Raw genomic sequence first — 19,374 nt, forward strand, 5'->3', positions numbered from 1 at the left:
GAACAGGAGCCTCAGGACCCACACCACCAGGGTTATGGAAAGTCATTACCCCTCAACCATCAAGGTGAAGGTACAGGAGCCTCAAGACCCACACCACCAGGTTCAGTAGCAGGTATTACCAAATAACCATCAGGAAGGAGGTACAGGAGCCTCAGGACCCACACCACCAGGTTCAGGGACAGTTATTACCCGTCAAACATCAGGGTGAAGCTATAGGCGCCTCAGGACCCACACCACCATGTTCAGGGACAGTTATTGCCCCTGAACCATCAGGGTGAAGCTACAGGACCCTCGAGACCCACACCACCAGTTTCAGGAATCGTTATTACACCTTAACCATCAAGAAGGAGGTACAGGAGCCTCGGTGGCCTTAGCACCAGGTTCAGGAGCATTTATTACCCCTCAGCCATCAGTGCGAAGGTACAGGAGACTCAAGACCAACAACACCAGGGTCAGTAGCAGGTATTATCAAATAACCATCAGTCTGAATGTACAGGAACCTCAAGACGCAGACCTCCAAGTTCAGGATCAGTTATTACTCCTCAACCATCAGAGTGAAGATACAGGGGCCTCAGGTCCCATACCACCAGGCTCAGGAACATTTATTACCCCTCAACTATTAGGAAGGAGGAACAGAAGCCTCAGGACACACACCACCAGGGTTAGGGAAAGTCATTACCCCTCAACCATCAAGGTGAAGGTACAGGAGCCTCAACACCCACACCACCAGGTTCAGTAGCAGGCATTAACAAATAACCATCAGGAAGGAGGTACAGGAGCCTCAGGACCAACACCATCACATTCAGGAACAGTTATTACACTTCAACATCAGGAAGGAGGTATACCAGCCTCACGACTCACACCACCAGGTTCAGGATCTACTATTACACCTCAACCATCAGGGTGAAGACAAAAGAGCAAGAGGGCACTCACCACCAGGTTCAGGAACTGTTATTACCCCACAAGCGTCAGGAAGGAGGTGCAGGAGCCTCAGGACCCAGACCACCATGATTAGGAAGAGGTATTACGTCTCAACCATCAGGAAAGAGATACAGGAGCCTCATGACCAAAACCACCAGGTACAGGAATGGTTATTACCTCTCAACCGTCAGGATGAAGTTACAGAAACATCAGGTCTCACACCACCAGGTTCAGGAGCAGTTAATACTCATCAACCGTCTGGGTGATGGTAAAGGAGCCTCCGGACCCACAACACCAGTTTCAGGAACAGTTATTATCCCACAACCAACTGGAAGGATGTATAGGAACCCCAGGACCTACATCACCAGGTTCAGGAACAGTTATTAAAACTCAACCATTAGGGTGAATGTGCAGGAGCCTCAGTGCCCACACCACCAGTTTCAGGAATAGTTATTAACCCACAACCATCCGGAAGGATGTACAGGAGCCTCGGGATGCACACCACTCGTTTCAGGAACAGTTATTACAGCTTAACTATCAGGGTGAAGGAACAGAAGCCGCAGGTCCAACTCCACCAGCTTCAGGAAAAGATATTACACTTCAACCATCATGAAGAATGTACAGGAGCCACAGGACCCACACCACCAGTTTCTGGAACCGTTATTATACTGAAGCCATCAAGAAGGTGGTACAGGAGCCGCAGGTCACATACCAGCAGGTCCAGGAGCAGTTATTATACCGGAGCCATCAGAAAAGTGGTACAGGAGACTCAGGACACATACCAGCATGTTCAGAAACAGTTATTGCATCTGAATCATCAGTTTGAATGTACAGGATCTCAGGACCCATACCAACAGGTTCAGGAAGAGTTATTAACTTTCAACTATCAGAATAAAGTTACAGGTGTCTCAGGACCCACAACACCAGGTTCAGTAACAGTTATTACCCATCAACCATCAAGGTGAAAGTATAGGAGCCTCAGGAATCACACCACCAGGTTCAGGGACAGATATTAGCCCTCAAATATCAGGGTGAAGATACAGGTGTCTCAGGACCTACACCAGCAGGTTCAGGAACAGTTATTAACCTTCAACTATCAGAGTAAAAGTACAGGTACCTCAGGACCCACAGCACCAGGTTCAGGAACTGTTATTACCCCTCAACCATCAGAGTAAAGGTATAGGAGCCTCAGGATACACACCACCATGTTCAGGAACAGTTATTTCCCCACAGCCATCAGGGAGATACAGGAGCCTCAGGACGCACACCACTAGTTTCAGGAACAGTTATTACACCATAACTATCAAGGTGAAGGAACAGGAGCCTCAGGTCCTACACTACCAGGTTCAAAAACAGTTATTATCCATCAACCATAAGGGTGAAAGTATAGGAGCCTCAGGACCCACACCACCAGATTCAGGGAAAGTTATTACCCCTCAAATATCAGTGTGAAGATACAGGTGTCTCAGGACCCACACCACCAAGTTGAGGAACAGTTAGTAACTTTCAACTATCAGAGTAAAGCTACAGGTGCCACAGGGCCCACACAACCAGGTTCAGTAACAGTTATTACCCATCAAATATCAGGGCAAAGTTACAGGTGTCTCGGGACCCCCACCAGCAGGTTCAGGGACAGTTATTACCCCTCAACCATCAGGGTGAAGGTACAGGAGACTCAGGACCCACACCACCAGGTTCAGGAACAGTTATTACCCCTGAAACATCAGGGTGAAGGTATAGGAGCCTCAGGACCCACACCACCATCTTCAGGGACAGTTATTGCCCCTGAACCATCAGGGTGAAGCTACAGGAACCTCGAGACCAACACCACCAGGTTCAGGAATAGTTATTACACCTTAACCATCAAGAAGGAGACACAGGAGCCTCGGTGGCCTTAGCACCAGGTTCAGGAGCAGTTATTACCCCTCAGCCATCAGTGCGAAGGTACAGGAGACTCCGGACCAACACCAGCAGGGTCAGTAGCAGGTATTATCAAATAACCATCAGTGTGAATGTACAGGAACCTCAAGATGCAGACCTCCAAGTTCAGGATCAGTTATTACTCCTCACCATCAGAGTGAAGATACAGGGGCCTCAGGTCCCATACCACTAGGCTCAGGGACATTTATTACCCCTCAACTATTAGGAAGGAGGAACAGGAGCCTTAGGACCCACACCACCAGGGTTAGGGAAAGTCATTACCCCTCAACCATCAAGGTGAAGGTACAGGAGCCTCAACACCCACACCACCTGGTTCAGTAGCAGGTATTACCAAATAACCATCAGGAAGGAGGTACAGGAGCCTCAGGACCAACACCATCACATTCAGGAACAGTTATTACCCTTCAACCATCAGAAAGGATGTATACGAGCCTCACGACTCACACCACCAGGTTCAGGAACTGCTATTACCCCTCAAACATCAGGGTGAAGTCAAAAGAGCAAGAGGACACTCACCACCAGGTTCAGGAACTGTTATTACCCCGCAGCCGTCAGGAAGGAGGTACAGGAGCCTCAGGACGCAGACCACCATGATTAGGAAGAGTTATTACCTCTCAACCATCAGGAAAGAGGTACAGGAGCCTCATGACCTAAACCACCAGGGAGAGGAATGGTTATTACCTCTCAACCATCAGGATGAAGGGACAGGATCATCAGGTCGCACACCAGCTGGTTCAGGAAGAGTTAATACTCATCAACCGTCCGGGTAATGGTACAGGAGCCTCAGGAAGCACAACACCAGGCTCAGGAACAGTTATTAACCGTCAACCATCAGAGTGAATGTGCAGGAGCCTCAGTCCTCATACCACCAGGTTCAGGAATAGTTATTACCCAACAACCATCCGGAAGGATGTATAGGAGCCCCAGGAACCACAGCATCAGGTTCAGCAACCGTTATTAACACTCAACATTCAGGGTGAAAGTGCAGGAGCCTCAGTCCCCACACCACCAGTTTCAGGAAAAATTATTACCCCACAGCCATCCGGAAGGATGTCCAGGAGCCTCAGGACGCACACCACTAGGTTCAGGAACAGTTATTACACCATAACTATCAAGGTGAAGGAACAGGAGCCTCAGGTCCCACACCACCAGGTTCAAAAACAGTTATTATCCATCAACCATAAGGGTGAAAGTATAGGAGCCTCAGGACCCACACCACCAGGTTCAGGGAGAGTTATTAGCCCTCAAATATCAGTGTGAAGATACTGGCGTCTCAGGACCCACACCACCAAGTTGAGGAACAGTTAGTAACTTTCAACTATCAGAGTAAAGCTACAGGTGCCACAGGGCCCACACAACCAGGTTCAGTAACAGTTATTACACATCAAATATCAGGGCAAAGTTACAAGTGTCTCGGGACCCACATCAGCAGGTTCAGGGGCAGTTATTACCCCTCAACCATCAGGGTGAAGGTACAGGAGCCTCAGGACCCACACCACCATGTTCAGGCACAGTTATTGCCCCTCAACAATCAGGGTGAAGCTACAGGAACCTCGAGACCCACACCACCAGGTTCAGGAATCGTTATTATACCTTAACCATCAAGAAGGAGGTACAGGAGCCTCGGTGGCCTTAGCACCAGGTTCAGGAGCAGTTATTACCCCTCAGCCATCAGTGCGAAGGTACAGGAGACTCAGGACCAACACCAGCAGGGTCAGTAGCAAGTATTATCAATTAACCATCAGTGTGAATGTACAGGAACCTCAAGACGAAGACCTCCAAGTTCAGGATCAGTTATTACTCCTCAACCATCAGAGTGAAGATACAGGGGCCTCAGGTCCCATACCACCAGGTTCAGGAACATCTATTACCCCTCAACTATTAGGACGGAGGAACAGGAGCCTCAGGACCCACACCACCAGGGTTAGGGAAAGTCGTTACCCCTCAACTATCAAGGTGAAGATACAGGAGCCTCAACACCCACACCACCAGGTGCAGTAGCAGGTATTAATAAATAACCATCAGGATGGAGGTACAGGAGCCTCAGGACCAACACCATCACATTCAGGAACAGTTATTACCCTTCAACCATCAGGAAGGAGGTATACGAGCCTCACGACTCACACCACCAGGTTCAGGAACTGCTATTACACCTCAACCATCAGGGTGAAGACAAAAGAGCAAGAGGACACACACCACCAGGTTCAGGAACTGTTATTAGCCCACAACCGTCAGGAAGGACGTACAGGAGCCTCAGGACGCACACCACTAGATTCAGGAACAGTTATTACACCATAACTATCAAGGTGAAGGAACAGGAGCCTCAGGTCCCACACCACCAGGTTCAAAAACAGTTATTATCCATCAACCATAAGGGTGAAAGTATAGGAGCCTCAGGACCCACACCACCAGGTTCAGGGAGAGTTATTAGCCCTCAAATATCAGTGTGAAGATCCTGGCGTCTCAGGACCCACACCACCAAGTTGAGGAACAGTTAGTAACTTTCAACTATCAGAGTAAAGCTACAGGTGCCACAGGGCCCACACAACCAGGTTCAGTAACAGTTATTACCCATCAAATATTAGGGCAAAGTTACAAGTGTCTCGGGACCCACACCAGCAGGTTCAGGGACAGTTATTACCCCTCAACCATCAGGGTGAAGGTACAGGAGCCTCAGGACCAACACCACCAGGTTCAGGGACAGTTATTACCACTCAAACATCAGGGTGAAGCTGTAGGAGCCTCAGGACCCACACCACCATGTTCAGGGACAGTTATTGCCCCTGACCCATCAGGGTGAAGCTACAGGAACCTCAAGACCCACACCACCAGGTTCAGGAATAGCTATTACACCTTAACCATAAAGAAGGAGGTACAGGAGCCACGGTGGCCTTAGCACCAGTTTCAGGAGCAGTTATTACCCCTCAGCCATCAGTGCGAAGGTACAGGAGACTCAGGACCAACACCAGCAGGGTCAGTAGCAGGTATTATCAAATAACCATCAGTGTGAATGTACAGGAACCTCAAGACGCAGACCTTCAAGTTCAGGATCAGTTATTACTCCTCAGCCATCAGAGTGAAGATACAGGGGCCTCAGGTCCCATACAACCAGGTTCAGAAACATTTATTACCTCTCAACTATTAGGAAGGAGGATCTGGAGCCTCAGGATCCACACCACCAGGCTTAGGGAAAGTCATTACCCCTCAACCATCAAGGTGAAGGTACGGGAGCCTCAACACCCACACCACCAGGTTCAGTAGCAGGTATTAACAAATAACCATCAGGAAGGAGGTACAGGAGCCTCAGGACCAACACCATCACATTCAGGAACATTTATTACCCTTCAACCATCAGGAAGGAGGTATATGAGCCTCACGACTCACACCACCAGGTTCAGGAACTGCTATTACCCCTCAACCATCAGGGTGAAGACAAAAGAGCAAGAGGACACTCACCACCAGGTTCAGGAACTGTTATTACCCCACAAGCGTCAGGAAGGAGGTACAGGAGTCTCAGGACCCAGACCACCATGATTAGGAAGAGTTATTACCTCTCAACCATCAGGGAAGAGATACAGGAGCCTCATGACCAAAAGCACCAGGTACAGGAATGGTTATTACCTCTCAACCGTCAGGATGAAGATACAGAAACATCAGGTCTCACACCACCAGGTTCAGGAGCAGTTAATACTCATCAACCGTCTGGGTGATGGTAAAGGAGCCTCAGGTCCCACGACACCAGTTTCAGGAATAGTTATTATCCCACAACCATCTGGAACGATGTATAGGAACCCCAGGACCTACACCACCAGGTTCAGGAACAGTTATTAACACTCAACCATTAGGGTGAATGTGCAGGAGCCTCAGTCCTCACACCACCAGGTTCAGGAATAGTTATTACCCAACAACCATCCGGAAGGATGTATAGGAGCCCCAGGAACCACAGCATCAGGTTCAGCAACCGTTATTAACACTCAACATTCAGGGTGAAAGTGCAGGAGCCTCAGTCCCCACACCACCAGTTTCAGGAAAAATTATTACCCCACAGCCATCCGGAAGGATGTCCAGGAGCCTCAGGACGCACACCACTAGGTTCAGGAACAGTTATTACACCATAACTATCAAGGTGAAGGAACAGGAGCCTCAGGTCCCACACCACCAGGTTCAAAAACAGTTATTATCCATCAACCATAAGGGTGAAAGTATAGGAGCCTCAGGACCCACACCACCAGGTTCAGGGAGAGTTATTAGCCCTCAAATATCAGTGTGAAGATCCTGGCGTCTCAGGACCCACACCACCAAGTTGAGGAACAGTTAGTAACTTTCAACTATCAGAGTAAAGCTACAGGTGCCACAGGGCCCACACAACCAGGTTCAGTAACAGTTATTACCCATCAAATATTAGGGCAAAGTTACAAGTGTCTCGGGACCCACACCAGCAGGTTCAGGGACAGTTATTACCCCTCAACCATCAGGGTGAAGGTACAGGAGCCTCAGGACCAACACCACCAGGTTCAGGGACAGTTATTACCACTCAAACATCAGGGTGAAGCTGTAGGAGCCTCAGGACCCACACCACCATGTTCAGGGACAGTTATTGCCCCTGACCCATCAGGGTGAAGCTACAGGAACCTCAAGACCCACACCACCAGGTTCAGGAATAGCTATTACACCTTAACCATAAAGAAGGAGGTACAGGAGCCACGGTGGCCTTAGCACCAGTTTCAGGAGCAGTTATTACCCCTCAGCCATCAGTGCGAAGGTACAGGAGACTCAGGACCAACACCAGCAGGGTCAGTAGCAGGTATTATCAAATAACCATCAGTGTGAATGTACAGGAACCTCAAGACGCAGACCTTCAAGTTCAGGATCAGTTATTACTCCTCAGCCATCAGAGTGAAGATACAGGGGCCTCAGGTCCCATACAACCAGGTTCAGAAACATTTATTACCTCTCAACTATTAGGAAGGAGGATCTGGAGCCTCAGGATCCACACCACCAGGCTTAGGGAAAGTCATTACCCCTCAACCATCAAGGTGAAGGTACGGGAGCCTCAACACCCACACCACCAGGTTCAGTAGCAGGTATTAACAAATAACCATCAGGAAGGAGGTACAGGAGCCTCAGGACCAACACCATCACATTCAGGAACATTTATTACCCTTCAACCATCAGGAAGGAGGTATATGAGCCTCACGACTCACACCACCAGGTTCAGGAACTGCTATTACCCCTCAACCATCAGGGTGAAGACAAAAGAGCAAGAGGACACTCACCACCAGGTTCAGGAACTGTTATTACCCCACAAGCGTCAGGAAGGAGGTACAGGAGTCTCAGGACCCAGACCACCATGATTAGGAAGAGTTATTACCTCTCAACCATCAGGGAAGAGATACAGGAGCCTCATGACCAAAAGCACCAGGTACAGGAATGGTTATTACCTCTCAACCGTCAGGATGAAGATACAGAAACATCAGGTCTCACACCACCAGGTTCAGGAGCAGTTAATACTCATCAACCGTCTGGGTGATGGTAAAGGAGCCTCAGGTCCCACGACACCAGTTTCAGGAATAGTTATTATCCCACAACCATCTGGAACGATGTATAGGAACCCCAGGACCTACACCACCAGGTTCAGGAACAGTTATTAACACTCAACCATTAGGGTGAATGTGCAGGAGCCTCAGTCCTCACACCACCAGGTTCAGGAATAGTTATTACCCAACAACCATCCGGAAGGATGTATAGGAGCCCCAGGAACCACAGCATCAGGTTCAGCAACCGTTATTAACACTCAACATTCAGGGTGAAAGTGCAGGAGCCTCAGTCCCCACACCACCAGTTTCAGGAAAAATTATTACCCCACAGCCATCCGGAAGGATGTCCAGGAGCCTCAGGACGCACACCACTAGGTTCAGGAACAGTTATTACACCATAACTATCAAGGTGAAGGAACAGGAGCCTCAGGTCCCACACCACCAGGTTCAAAAACAGTTATTATCCATCAACCATAAGGGTGAAAGTATAGGAGCCTCAGGACCCACACCACCAGGTTCAGGGAGAGTTATTAGCCCTCAAATATCAGTGTGAAGATACTGGCGTCTCAGGACCCACACCACCAAGTTGAGGAACAGTTAGTAACTTTCAACTATCAGAGCAAAGCTACAGGTGCCACAGGGCCCACACAACCAGGTTCAGTAACAGTTATTACCCATCAAATATTAGGGCAAAGTTACAAGTGTCTCGGGACCCACACCAGCAGGTTCAGGGACAGTTATTACCCCTCAACCATCAGGGTGAAGGTACAGGAGCCTCAGGACCAACACTACCAGGTTCAGGGACAGTTATTACCACTCAAACATCAGGGTGAAGCTGTAGGAGCCTCAGGACCCACACCACCATGTTCAGGGACAGTTATTGCCCCTGACCCATCAGGGTGAAGCTACAGGAACCTCAAGACCCACACCACCAGGTTCAGGAATAGCTATTACACCTTAACCATAAAGAAGGAGGTACAGGAGCCACGGTGGCCTTAGCACCAGTTTCAGGAGCAGTTATTACCCCTCAGCCATCAGTGCGAAGGTACAGGAGACTCAGGACCAACACCAGCAGGGTCAGTAGCAGGTATTATCAAATAACCATCAGTGTGAATGTACAGGAACCTCAAGACGCAGACCTTCAAGTTCAGGATCAGTTATTACTCCTCAGCCATCAGAGTGAAGATACAGGGGCCTCAGGTCCCATACAACCAGGTTCAGAAACATTTATTACCTCTCAACTATTAGGAAGGAGGATCTGGAGCCTCAGGATCCACACCACCAGGCTTAGGGAAAGTCATTACCCCTCAACCATCAAGGTGAAGGTACGGGAGCCTCAACACCCACACCACCAGGTTCAGTAGCAGGTATTAACAAATAACCATCAGGAAGGAGGTACAGGAGCCTCAGGACCAACACCATCACATGCAGGAACATTTATTACCCTTCAACCATCAGGAAGGAGGTATATGAGCCTCACGACTCACACCACCAGGTTCAGGAACTGCTATTACCCCTCTACCATCAGGGTGAAGACAAAAGAGCAAGAGGACACTCACCACCAGGTTCAGGAACTGTTATTACCCCACAAGCGTCAGGAAGGAGGTACAGGAGTCTCAGGACCCAGACCACCATGATTAGGAAGAGTTATTACCTCTCAACCATCAGGGAAGAGATACAGGAGCCTCATGACCAAAAGCACCAGGTACAGGAATGGTTATTACCTCTCAACCGTCAGGATGAAGATACAGAAACATCAGGTCTCACACCACCAGGTTCAGGAGCAGTTAATACTCATCAACCGTCTGGGTGATGGTAAAGGAGCCTCAGGTCCCACGACACCAGTTTCAGGAATAGTTATTATCCCACAACCATCTGGAACGATGTATAGGAACCCCAGGACCTACATCACCAGGTTCAGGAACAGTTATTAACACTCAACCATTAGGGTGAATGTGCAGGAGCCTCAGTCCTCACACCACCAGGTTCAGGAATAGTTATTACCCAACAACCATCCGGAAGGATGTATAGGAGCCCCAGGAACCACAGCATCAGGTTCAGCAACCGTTATTAACACTCAACATTCAGGGTGAAAGTGCAGGAGCCTCAGTCCCCACACCACCAGTTTCAGGAAAAATTATTACCCCACAGCCATCCGGAAGGATGTCCAGGAGCCTCAGGACGCACACCACTAGGTTCAGGAACAGTTATTACACCATAACTATCAAGGTGAAGGAACAGGAGCCTCAGGTCCCACACCACCAGGTTCAAAAACAGTTATTATCCATCAACCATAAGGGTGAAAGTATAGGAGCCTCAGGACCCACACCACCAGGTTCAGGGAGAGTTATTAGCCCTCAAATATCAGTGTAAAGATACTGGCGTCTCAGGACCCACACCACCAAGTTGAGGAACAGTTAGTAACTTTCAACTATCAGAGTAAAGCTACAGGTGCCACAGGGCCCACACAACCAGGTTCAGTAACAGTTATTACACATCAAATATCAGGGCAAAGTTACAGGTGTCTCGGGACCCACATCAGCAGGTTCAGGGGCAGTTATTACCCCTCAACCATCAGGGTTAAGGTACAGGAGCCTCAAGACCCACACCACCATGTTCAGGGACAGTTATTGCCCCTCAACAATCAGGGTGAAGCTACAGGAACCTCGAGACCCACACCACCTGGTTCAGGAATTGTTATTACACCTTAACCATCAAGAAGGAGGTACAGGAGCCTCGGTGGCCTTAGCACCAGGTTCAGGAGCAGTTATTACCCCTCAGCCATCAGTGCGAAGGTACAGGAGACTCAGGACCAACACCAGCAGGGTCAGTAGCAGATATTATCAATTAACCATCAGTGTGAATGTACAGGAACCTCAAGATGCAGACCTCCAAGTTCAGGATCAGTTATTACTCCTCAACCATCAGAGTGAAGATACAGGGGCCTCAGGTCCCATACCACCAGGTTCAGGAACATCTATTACCCCTCAACTATTAGGACGGAGGAACAGGAGCCTCAGGACCCACACCACCAGGGTTAGGGAAAGTCGTTACCCCTCAACCATCAAGGTGAAGATACAGGAGCCTCAACACCCACACCACCAGGTGCAGTAGCAGGTATTAATAAATAACCATCAGGATGGAGGTACAGGAGCCTCAGGACCAACACCATCACATTCAGGAACAGTTATTACCCTTCAACCATCAGGAAGGAGGTATACGAGCCTCACGACTCACACCACCAGGTTCAGGAACTGCTATTACACCTCAACCATCAGGGTGAAGACAAAAGAGCAAGAGGACACACACCACCAGGTTCAGGAACTGTTATTAGCCCACAACCGTCAGGAAGGATGTACAGGAGCCTCAGGACGCACACCACTAGATTCAGGAACAGTTATTACACCATAACTATCAAGGTGAAGGAACAGGAGCCTCAGGTCCCACACCACCAGGTTCAAAAACAGTTATTATCCATCAACCATAAGGGTGAAAGTATAGGAGCCTCAGGACCCACACCACCAGGTTCAGGGAGAGTTATTAGCCCTCAAATATCAGTGTGAAGATACAGGTGTCTCAGGACCCACACCACCAAGTTGAGGAACAGTTAGTAACTTTCAACTATCAGAGTAAAGCTACAGGTGCCACAGGGCCCACACAACCAGGTTCAGTAACAGTTATTACCCATCAAATATTAGGGCAAAGTTACAAGTGTCTCGGGACCCACACCAGCAGGTTCAGGGACAGTTATTACCCCTCAACCATCAGGGTGAAGGTACAGGAGCCTCAGGACCAACACCACCAGGTTCAGGGACAGTTATTACCACTCAAACATCAGGGTGAAGCTGTAGGAGCCTCAGGACCCACACCACCATGTTCAGGGAGAGTTATTAGCCCTCAAATATCAGTGTGAAGATACTGGCGTCTCAGGACCCACACCACCAAGTTGAGGAACAGTTAGTAACTTTCAACTATCAGAGTAAAGCTACAGGTGCCACAGGGCCCACACAACCAGGTTCAGTAACAGTTATTACACATCAAATATCAGGGCAAAGTTACAGGTGTCTCGGGACCCACATCAGCAGGTTCAGGGGCAGTTATTACCCCTCAACCATCAGGGTGAAGGTACAGGAGCCTCAGGACCCACACCACCATGTTCAGGGACAGTTATTGCCCCTCAACAATCAGGGTGAAGCTACAGGAACCTCGAGACCCACACCACCTGGTTCAGGAATCGTTATTACACCTTAACCATCAAGAAGGAGGTACAGGAGCCTCGGTGGCCTTAGCACCAGGTTCAGGAGCAGTTATTACCCCTCAGCCATCAGTGCGAAGGTACAGGAGACTCAGGACCAACACCAGCAGGGTCAGTAGCAGGTATTATCAATTAACCATCAGTGTGAATGTACAGGAACCTCAAGATGCAGACCTCCAAGTTCAGGATCAGTTATTACTCCTCAACCATCAGAGTGAAGATACAGGCGCCTCAGGTCCCATACCACCAGGTTCAGGAACATCTATTACCCCTCAACTATTAGGACGGAGGAACAGGAGCCTCAGGACCCACACCACCAGGGTTAGGGAAAGTCGTTACCCCTCAACCATCAAGGTGAAGATACAGGAGCCTCAACACCCACACCACCAGGTGCAGTAGCAGGTATTAATAAATAACCATCAGGATGGAGGTACAGGAGCCTCAGGACCAACACCATCACATTCAGGAACAGTTATTACCCTTCAACCATCAGGAAGGAGGTATACGAGCCTCACGACTCACACCACCTGGTTCAGGAACTGCTATTACACCTCAACCATCAGGGTGAAGACAAAAGAGCAAGAGGACACACACCACCAGGTTCAGGAACTGTTATTAGCCCACAACCGTCAGGAAGGATGTACAGGTGCCTCAGGATGCACACCACTAGGTTCAGGAACAGTTATTACACCATAACTATCAAGGTGAAGGAACAGGAGCCTCAGGTCCCACACCACCAGGTTCAAAAACAGTTATTATCCATCAACCATAAGGGTGAAAGTATAGGAGCCTCAGGACCCACACCACCAGGTTTAGGGAGAGTTATTAGCCCTCAAATATCAGTGTGAAGATACAGGTGTCTCAGGACCCACACCACCAAGTTGAGGAACAGTTAGTAACTTTCAACTATCAGAGTAAAGCTACAGGTGCCACAGGGCCCACACAACCAGGTTCAGTAACAGTTATTACCCATCAAATATTAGGGCAAAGTTACAAGTGTCTTGGGACCCACACCAGCAGGTTCAGGGACAGTTATTACCCCTCAACCATCAGGGTGAAGGTACAGGAGCCTCAGGACCAACACCACCAGGTTCAGGGACAGTTATTACCACTCAAACATCAGGGTGAAGCTGTAGGAGCCTCAGGACCCACACCACCATGTTCAGGGACAGTTATTGCCCCTGACCCATCAGGGTGAAGCTACAGGAACCTCAAGACCCACACCACCAGGTTCAGGAATAGCTATTACACCTTAACCATAAAGAAGGAGGTACAGGAGCCACGGTGGCCTTAGCACCAGTTTCAGGAGCAGTTATTACCCCTCAGCCATCAGTGCGAAGGTACAGGAGACTCAGGACCAACACCAGCAGGGTCAGTAGCAGGTATTATCAAATAACCATCAGTGTGAATGTACAGGAACCTCAAGACGCAGACCTTCAAGTTCAGGATCAGTTATTACTCCTCAGCCATCAGAGTGAAGATACAGGGGCCTCAGGTCCCATACAACCAGGTTCAGAAACATTTATTACCTCTCAACTATTAGGAAGGAGGATCTGGAGCCTCAGGATCCACACCACCAGGGTTAGGGAAAGTCATTACCCCTCAACCATCAAGGTGAAGGTACGGGAGCCTCAACACCCACACCACCAGGTTCAGTAGCAGGTATTAACAAATAACCATCAGGAAGGAGGTACAGGAGCCTCAGGACCAACACCATCACATTCAGGAACATTTATTACCCTTCAACCATCAGGAAGGAGGTATATGAGCCTCACGACTCACACCACCAGGTTCAGGAACTGCTATTACCCCTCAACCATCAGGGTGAAGACAAAAGAGCAAGAGGACACTCACCACCAGGTTCAGGAACTGTTATTACCCCACAAGCGTCAGGAAGGAGGTACAGGAGTCTCAGGACCCAGACCACCATGATTAGGAAGAGTTATTACCTCTCAACCATCAGGAAAGAGATACAGGAGCCTCATGACCAAAAGCACCAGGTACAGGAATGGTTATTACCTCTCAACCGTCAGGATGAAGATACAGAAACATCAGGTCTCACACCACCAGGTTCAGGAGCAGTTAATACTCATCAACCGTCTGGGTGATGGTAAAGGAGCCTCAGGTCCCACGACACCAGTTTCAGGAATAGTTATTATCCCACAACCATCTGGAACGATGTATAGGAACCCCAGGACCTACATCACCAGGTTCAGGAACAGTTATTAACACTCAACCATTAGGGTGAATGTGCAGGAGCCTCAGTGCCCACACCACCAGTTTCAGGAATAGTTATTACCCCACAACCATCCGGAAGGATGTACAGGAGCCTCAGGATGCACACCACTAGTTTCAGGAACAGTTATTACAGCCTAACTATCACGGTGAAGGAACAGAAGCCTCAGGTCCAACACCACCAGCTTCAGGAAAAGATATTACACTTCAACCATCATGAATAATGTACAGGAGCCGCAGGACCCACACCACCAGTTTCAGGAACCATTATTATACCGAAGCCATCAAGAACAGGAGCCTCAGGGCACATACCAGCATGTTCAGAAACAGTTATTGCATCTGAATCATCAGGGTGAATGTACAGGATCTCAGGACCCATACCAACAGGTTCAGGAAGAGTTATTAACTTTCAACTATCAGAATAAAGTTACAGGTGTCTCAGGACCCACAACACCAGGTTCAGTAACAGTTATTACCCATCAACCATCAGGGCGAAAGTATAGGAGCCTCAGGAACCACACCACCAGGTTCAGGGACAGATATTAGCCCTCAAATATCAGGGTGAAGGTACAGGAGTCTCAGGACCTACACCAGCAGGTTCAGGAACAGTTATTAACCTTCAACTATCAGAGTAAAAGTACAGGTACCTCAGGACCCACAGCACCAGGTTCAGGAACTGTTATTACCCTCCAACCATCAGAGTAAAGGTATAGGAGCCTCAGGATACACACCACCATGTTCAGGAACGGTTATTTCCCCACAGCCATCAGGGAGATACAGGAGCCTCAGGAGCCACACCACCTGGTTTACGAACCGTTTCTACCCCTCAACAATCATGCTGATGGTACAGGAGTCTCAGTACCCAGACCACCATGTTTAGGATCAGTTATTACCTCTTAACCATTCGGAAAGAGGTACAAGAGCCTCAGGACCAACACCACCTGGTAGAGGAATGGTTATTATCCCTGAACCATCAGGATTAAGGTATAAGAGCCTCAAGACCCAGACCACCATTTTTAGGAAGAGTTATTACCTCTCAAACAATAGGAAAGAGGTACAAGAGCCACATGACCAACAGCACCAGGTACAGGAATGTTTATTACCTCTCAACTGTCAGGGTGAAGGTACAGAGCATCAGGACTCACACCACCAGATTCAGGAACAGTTAATACACGTCAACCGTCCGGGTGATGGTACAGGAGCCTCAGGATCCATGACACCAGTGTCAGGAACAGTTATTATCCCAAAACAATCAGGAAGGATGTATAGGAGCTCCAGGACCCACAGCATCAGGTTCAGCAACCGTTATTAACACTCAACATTCAGGGCGAAAGTGCAGGAGCCTAAGTCCCCACACCACCAGTTTCAGGAATAGTTATTACCCCACAACCATCCGGAAGGATGTCCAGGAGCCTCAGGACGCACACCACTAGGTTCAGGAACAGTTATTACACCATAACTATCAAGGTGAAGGGACGGGAGCCTCAGGTCCCACACCACCAGGTTCAAAAACAGTTATTATCCATCAACCGTAAGGGTGAAAGTATAGGAGCCTCAGGACCCACACCACCAGGTTCAGGGAGAGTTATTAGCCCTCAAATATCAGTGTGAAGATACAGGCGTCTCAGGACCCACACCACCAAGTTGAGGAACAGTTAGTAACTTTCAACTATCAGAGTAAAGCTACAGGTGCCACAGGGCCCACACAACCAGGTTCAGTAACAGTTATTACATATGAAATATCAGGGCAAAGTTACAGGTGTCTCGGGACCCACATCAGCAGGTTCAGGGGCAGTTATTACCCCTCAACCATCAGGGTGAAGGTACAGGAGCCTCAGGACCCACACTACCAGGTTCAGGGACAGTTATTACCCCTCAAACATCAGGGTGAAGGTATAGGAGCCTCAGGACCCACACCACCATGTTCAGGGACAGTTATTGCCCCTGAACCATCAGGGTGAAGCTACAGGAACCTCGAGACCCACACCACCAGGTTCAGGAATAGTTATTACACCTTAACCATCAAGAAGGAGGTACAGGAGCCTCGGTGCCCAGAGCACCAGGTTCAGGGGCAGTAATTACCCCTCAGCCATCAGTGCGAAGGTACAGGAGACACAGGACCAACACCAGCAGGGTCAGTAGCAGGTATTATCAAATAACCATCAGTGTGAATGTACAGGAATCTCAAGGCGCAGACCTCCAAGTTCAGGATCGGTTATTACTCCTCAGCCATCAGAGTGAAGATACAGGGGCCTCAGGTCCCATACATCCAGGTTCAGGACCATTTATTACCCCTCAACTATTAGGAAGGAGGAACAGGAGCCTCAGGACCCACACCACCAGGCTTAGGGAAAGTCATTACCCCTCAACCATCAAGGTGAAGGTACAGGAGCCTCAACACCCACACCACCAGGTTCAGTAGCAGGTATTAACAAATAACCATCAGGAAGGAGGTACAGGAGCCTCAGGACCAACACCATCACATTCAGGAACATTTATTACCCTTCAACCATCAGGAAGGAGGTATACGAGCCTCACGACTCACACCACCAGGTTCAGGAACTGCTATTACCCCTCAACCATCAGGGTGAAGACAAAAGAGCAAGAGGACACTCACCACCAGGTTCAGGAACTGTTATTACCCCACAAGCGTCAGGAAGGAGGTACAGGAGCCTCAGGACCCAGACCACCATGATTAGGAAGAGTTATTACCTCTCAACCATCAGGAAAGAGATACAGGAGCCTCATGACCAAAAGCACCAGGTACAGGAATGGTTATTACCTCTCAACCGTCAGGATGAAGTTACAGAAACATCAGGTCTCACACCACCAGGTTCAGGAGCAGTTAATACTCATTAACCGTCTGGGTGATGGTAAAGGAGCCTCAGGACCCATGACACCAGTTTCAGGAACAGTTATTTTCCCACAACCATCTGGAACGATGTAAAGGAACCCCAGGACCCACATCACCAGGTTCAGGATCAGTTAATAATCTTCAACCATTAGGGTGAATGTGCAGGAGCCTCAGTCCCCACACCACCAGTTTCAGGAATAGTTATTACCCCACAACCATCCGGAAGGATGTACAGGAGCCTCAGGATGCACACCACTAGGTTCAGGAACAGTTATTACAGCCTAACGATCAGGGTGAAGGAACAGAAGCCTCAGGTCCAACACCACCAGCTTCAGGAAAAGATATTACACTTCAACCATCATGAATAATGTACAGGAGCCGCAGGACACACAGCAACAGTTTCAGGAACCGTTATTATACCGAAGCCATCAAGAACATGAGCCTCAGGACACATACCAGCATGTTCAGAAACAGTTATTGCATCTGAATCATCAGGGTGAATGTACAGGATCTCAGGACCCATACCAACAGGTTCAGGAAGAGTTATTAACTTTCAACTATCAGAATAAAGTTACAGGTGTCTCAGGACCCACAACACCAGGTTCAGTAACAGTTATTACCCATCAACCATCAGGGTGAAAGTATAGAAGCCTCAGGAACCACACCACCAGGTTCAGGGACAGATATTAGCCCTCAAATATCAGGGTGAAGATACAGGAGTCTCAGGACCTACCCCAGCAGGTTCAGGAACAGTTATTAACCTTCAACTATCAGAGTAAAAGTACAGGTACCTCAGGACCCACAGCACCAGGTTCAGGAACTGTTATTACCCCTCAACCATCAGAGTAAAGGTATAGGAGCCTCAGGATACACACCACCATGTTCAGCAACAGTTATTTCCCCACAGCCATCAGGGAGAAGATACAGGAGCCTCAGGAGCCACAGCACCTGGTTTATGAACCGTTTCTACCCTCAACGATCATGGTGATGGTACAGGAGCCTCAGTACCCAGACCACCATTTTTAGGACCAGTTATTAACCAACAACCATCAAGAAGGAGGTGTAGGAGCCTCTGGACCCAGACCACCCAGGTTAGGAACAGTTACCTCTTAACCATCAGGAAAGAGGTACAAGAGCCTCAGGACCAACACCACCTGGTAGAGGAATGGTTATTATCCCTCAACCATCAGGATTAAGGTATAAGAGCCTCAAGACCCAGACCACCATGTTTAGGAAGAGTTATTACCTCTCAAACATCAGGAAAGAGGTACAAGAGCCACATGACCAACAGCACCAGGTACAGGAATGTTTATTACCTCTCAACTGTCAGGGTGAAGGTACAGGAGCATCAGGACTCACACCACCAGATTCAGGAACAGTTAATACACGTCAACCGTCCGGGTGATGGTACAGGAGCCTCAGGATCCATGACACCAGTGTCAGGAACAGTTATTATCCCAAAAAAATCAGGAACGATGTATAGGAGCCCCAGGACCCACAGCATCAGGTTCAGCAACCGTTATTAACACTCAACATTCAGGGCGAAAGTGCAGGAGCCTCAGTCCCCACACCACCAGTTTCAGGAATAGTTATTACCCCACAACCATCCAGAAGGATGTCCAGGAGCCTCA

At 48.8% G+C, this 19,374-nt stretch overlaps 2 pseudogenes; both read left to right on the forward strand.

The window, feature by feature from the left end:
• Positions 1–6,712: 6,712 nt before the first annotated feature.
• Positions 6,713–8,766, forward strand: LOC134341427 (uncharacterized; annotated as a pseudogene).
• A 1,372-nt stretch (positions 8,767–10,138) lies between these two features.
• On the forward strand, positions 10,139–14,883 carry LOC134341428 (uncharacterized; annotated as a pseudogene).
• Positions 14,884–19,374: the final 4,491 nt, after the last annotated feature.

The sequence above is a fragment of the Mobula hypostoma genome (assembly GCF_963921235.1).
Source record: "Mobula hypostoma chromosome Y unlocalized genomic scaffold, sMobHyp1.1 SUPER_Y_unloc_1, whole genome shotgun sequence".
NCBI lineage: Eukaryota > Metazoa > Chordata > Chondrichthyes > Myliobatiformes > Myliobatidae > Mobula > Mobula hypostoma.